Raw genomic sequence first — 4,696 nt, 5'->3', positions numbered from 1 at the left:
CCCAAGGTTGAGGGGCTTTCACCCAGCCCCTAGAGCCTGGCACTTTGAACTTGGACTTAAAGCCTCCAAATTGTAAGAATAAACTCTTGTTTGTTAGCCCATCCCATTTGTGGTATATTCCTGTCAGAGTGGCACTAGGGAACCAGAACAGTCATAAGGATAGGAAAATGGAAGTAACAAATCTTCATATTGTCCCCAAAATATTTCAATGATTTTCATGCATTGGTCTATAGGGTTCAAACAACTAATTGACTGTGGTGGCTAATGTGATCCAGTAATGATTTGATGATACTGCCACTAATAATATCATCATCATTACTACCTTAAAACTTACAAATTTATAAAGTTAAAAGCTTATAAGAAATTTCCATTTTAAAAAGAGCTTTCACATACTTTTTTTTTTTTAATTCAATAAAATTCAGTATTCAAAACAACCTGGTGAGGTAAGTGTTATTATGCCTTAAACAAGAAAGTAGAAGCATGATTAAAACTTCTACTTCAAACAAATATTTTTTAAAAAATCCTCCAATAATATAAGAAATTTTGCTGAGGTGTCTGGCCTTGAAATTAAGCCCACCATGAAAGCTTTTATCATTATGACTAAAGGGCTTCTTTTTATAAAATTCATTATAGCTAATAGCAATGAATACAAAAGAATGCATTTTGTTAAGTATATTTGCAATGCTTTTTTTTTTAAGTTCTTAAAACAGGTTTTCTAAAGCAAAAGATTTAAGCTGCGAAAAAACCTTCTACTTCAACCTTTAATATTATAATTTTGTCATTTTGTTTTATGGATGTCATCTATAGCCCAAATTAATGCAATGTTCATAAAAATAATAACAATTTCTCACAAGTTTGCATCTATAAAATATAAATGCCACGAGGGCAAGAATTTTTGTATGTTTTATTTTCTGATATTGCCCAAATGCCTAGAACAGTGCCTGGCATAAAGCACCAAAGCAGACCCATTACCATCTAGTATAGCAAACCTCTCGGAAGGAAGGTTGGGCAATCCTACTTCCGTAGTGATACTGCCTCGGAAACCCAAGGAGGGGTCGCTATGAGTCGGGGCTGACTCGACGGCACATAACAGCAACAACAACAAGACAGAGTAGAGCTGCCCCACAGGTTTTCTAAGGCTATAAACCTTTGTGGAACTAGACTGCCCATCTTTCTCCCATACAGCATCTGGTGGGTTTGAACCACCAACCTTTTGTTTAGCAGCAGAATGCTTTAACCACTGCTTTCACAAGAACTTTAACCAGAGCTCCAGCATAAAGGAAGGATTCAATAAATATCTGTTTAACAAAAGAATGAACTTACTCCGTATTGTATACTAATGAGAAAAGTCTGTTAAATGGGGTCACATCAAACTGACACTGATGAAAGGATTCCTGAATGCAAGAAATTCTTTCCAGAAAGTATTGTAAACATACAATATTAGATCAGTGTTAATTATTTCAATATCAGAATAATGTGAAGAATTCTTGCAGGGCATCTTGAGTAAACAATTTAGCAGAACAATCCAACTGCCATCCAGAATTTTTCACTCCAAAATCATATATGAAATAATCTAAGACCAAATTACATTGATCCTGAAAATCTAACAAAGATTATTTCTTGAACATATGTTTGTATAATTTCTTAGAAATATTTCCCTGCTCATGCTAACATCTGTCTTCTGCCTTCATATAATCTACTGACCCTGTTTTCACCAAGGCAAAATGACCTATCCAATAAACACTCTCAGTCTATTTTACTGGTCTCTCTATGACATCTGACTCTGCTGGTTCCCTTGGATTCTATGACAAAGCTTTTCCTAACCCTTCCTTTCTGAGCCTGGGGATTCATTCTGCCTCCTTTGTGGGTTCTTCCTCATCCTTGGTCTTTCCACAGATCCCACATCATCCCACTGCTTTCTGACTTGACCTCATTCTGATTGACTTAGCAACAATTTATTTGCCATTTCCCAACAATCATTTGATTACTATTTATTGAAAACACCTAACTCCATATCTCTAGCCCTAATCTCTCTCCTGAGATTAAATTCATAAATCCTTCTTTCTACTTTATGTGTATAGCTCCATTCCCCACAGGCACCACAAACTCATCAGCCTCAACATTTTTCTTTTCCTACAATTTCTATTACATGAAAAAAAATCACAATCCACATGGTCACCCATGCCAAATAGCTCTTGGCAGATGGGGCGGGGAGGTGAAATGAATCCTGGTTGATAACTGCTCTAGATTTAGGCTGGTCTGAAGAACCAGGAATGGAAATTAATCAATAGACTGAAGGAGAATAAAGAACTATGAGGAGTTCACATATTTTGAAACCTTCTATGAGTTCAGAGTTTCTTAACTATGAAATATTATCTATTATATTTCAGGAAAGAAGAGAAAAAAAATTTATAGGACATGACATTTTTTTCTTTGATTTTTTCCTCTATATGTGTATCTACATATATAAATTAGTCTTCCACTGTGCTAGACTTCATCATTCCTAAGGAACACAAGCTAGTCTAGAGATATTTTTCATTCTCTGTCTCCCTTAGAAAGCTGGATAACACATGTGATTGGGAAATTAAAAACCTCAACAATCCAGTGTTCTCAAATGTCTACCTCCCCTGTACTACACTGTTCAACTATTCAGTTTTCTATCTCTAAATTGGAAATGCATCCATTAAGGAAAATGGAAAACCTAGTATCTATGTGAAGAATATAGGACTGAATAGATCCTTTTGATTGTTGTTTGCTGTCGAGTCGGACCCGACTCATAGCGAACCCTCCTTGGGTTTCCAAGGCAGTATCACTACAGAAGTAGATTGCCCCATCTTCCTTCCGAGGTGGGTTTGAACTGCCAGCCTTCTGGTTAGCAGTCAAGTGCCTTACGCACTATGCTACCAGAGCTCCTGATCCTTTTGATTGGCAGCTATAAAAATATCCATATAAAGCAATGACCCATGTCGCTCAGCCTTAACAAGGTGTCAGGGCTACCAAAACACAATTTCAAAATAAGTCTTATGCTTGTATATGAAAAAAAAAAAAAAAAAAAAAAAAAAAAAAAAAACCATGAAAGAATCTCTTATTAGTTTCCTAGGGCTGCTGTAACAAAGTATCATAAGGTGGGTGGCTTAAAACCAAAGAAAGTTATTCTTTCTTACCTTAGAGACTAAAAGTCCAAATTCAGTGTCAATAGAGCCATTCTACCTCCAAAGATTCCAGGGAAGAATCTTAACAGCTCTTTCAGCCTCTGGATATTACTTGGCTTGTGGAAGTATAAATCTAACTCTGTCTAGGTTTCCACATAGCTGCCTTCCCTCTGTCTCTTCTGTTTCTTCTCTGTTGTAAGGGTGCTACTCAGATGGGATTAGACCCACTACTCCAGTATGAATTCCTATTAATTTAACTAATAACACCTTCAAAGACACTATTTCCAGACAAGCTCATATCCATAGCTACAGGGGATGGGGACTTCAACATTATATTGTGTGTGGGGGGGGCACAATTCAACACATAACAGTGTCTAAGTAATCTTTTTAAGTCTTCTTTTCCCCCTTTTCCCTGCACTTCTGTCACCTGCCAGTTGTTCTTTCTTTTCTCCCTGTATTCCTGAAAACCTACCCTCACACTTCAAGAATACCTTTCTCTTCTTCTTTTTTTTTAAATTGTGACTTTGGTGAAAGTTTACAAAGCAAATTGGTTTTCCATTAAAAAAATCCATACACATTCTGTTTTGTGACATTTACTGCATTCCCCACACTATAAGAGGCAAAAAAAAAAAAAAAAATCCAAACAAACTCACTGCCATCAAGTTGAATCCGACTAATAGCAACCCCTTCTTGGGTTTCCAAGGTGGTATCTCTACAATAGTAGATCACCCAATCTTCCTTCCAAGGAGTGGCTGGTAGGTTTGAACCACCAGTCTTCTGGTTAGCAGTCAAATACCTTAGGTACTACACCACCAGAGCTCCCCACTATGAGAGGATTCTTCCTTTATCCTCCTTCTGCCTACTCTTTACCTTCATCCTTCCTTCCAATCCCCTCCAGCCTTCCTAGCTCTATCCCTGAGCCAATGCTGTCCTCTTGATCTCATATCCTTAATTGTTCTAATGAGTACACACTCTCCTGATATTACTCTTCACCATACAGAGTCGGGGCCGACTCGACGGCACATAACAACAACAACAATACAGATCTATCATTTGGTTGGCAGTTGAGTCACGGGGCTTAAGTTCAGTTCCTTGCTTGATGGGGGCTAAGGGCCATAGTTTCAGGGGTTCCACCAGTCTTTATCAGACTAGTGTTTGGTCTTTTTAATGACTCTGACCTTTGTTTTACATTTCCCCCATTCTATCTGGGACCTCTTGTGATCCCTTTCAGAGTGGTCTGTAGTGGTAGCCAGCATCATACCTTCTTTTCCAGTTACCCTCTACCCTCTGATTTTATTTTATAGAGTCCAAAGGTAAAGTCTGAATCTTCAAAGAGCAAAGGAAGGAAAGAAACTGAGCAGGACACACCAGAATCCTCTTATGAGAACTGGGGAAAAACCAGGACTTTGTATATTCTTATATCACAACTTACTCACTGATCTGCACTGAACACTTTCCCTTGTTACCCTCCCGAGAGGGACCGGGTCTCCGGGAGCAAGGTAAGCACGGGCGTAGCACAGAGTAGCAGGCCGAAAGAGCAGGAG

General features: G+C 38.2%; 1 protein-coding gene across 1 annotated transcript in view; it reads right to left on the bottom strand.

Moving 5' to 3' along the window:
• JAM2 (junctional adhesion molecule 2) overlaps positions 1 to 4,696 on the bottom strand; it is a 120,929-nt gene that overhangs the window by 65,369 nt on the left and 50,864 nt on the right. The gene's annotated exons all lie outside the window — the stretch shown is intronic.

This window comes from Orycteropus afer, unplaced genomic scaffold (genome assembly GCF_000298275.1).
Source record: "Orycteropus afer afer isolate SDZICR_OR568_19922 unplaced genomic scaffold, OryAfe1.0 scaffold00108, whole genome shotgun sequence".
Classification (NCBI taxonomy): Eukaryota; Metazoa; Chordata; class Mammalia; order Tubulidentata; family Orycteropodidae; genus Orycteropus; species Orycteropus afer.
This window is presented reverse-complemented; position numbering and strand designations above follow the sequence as displayed.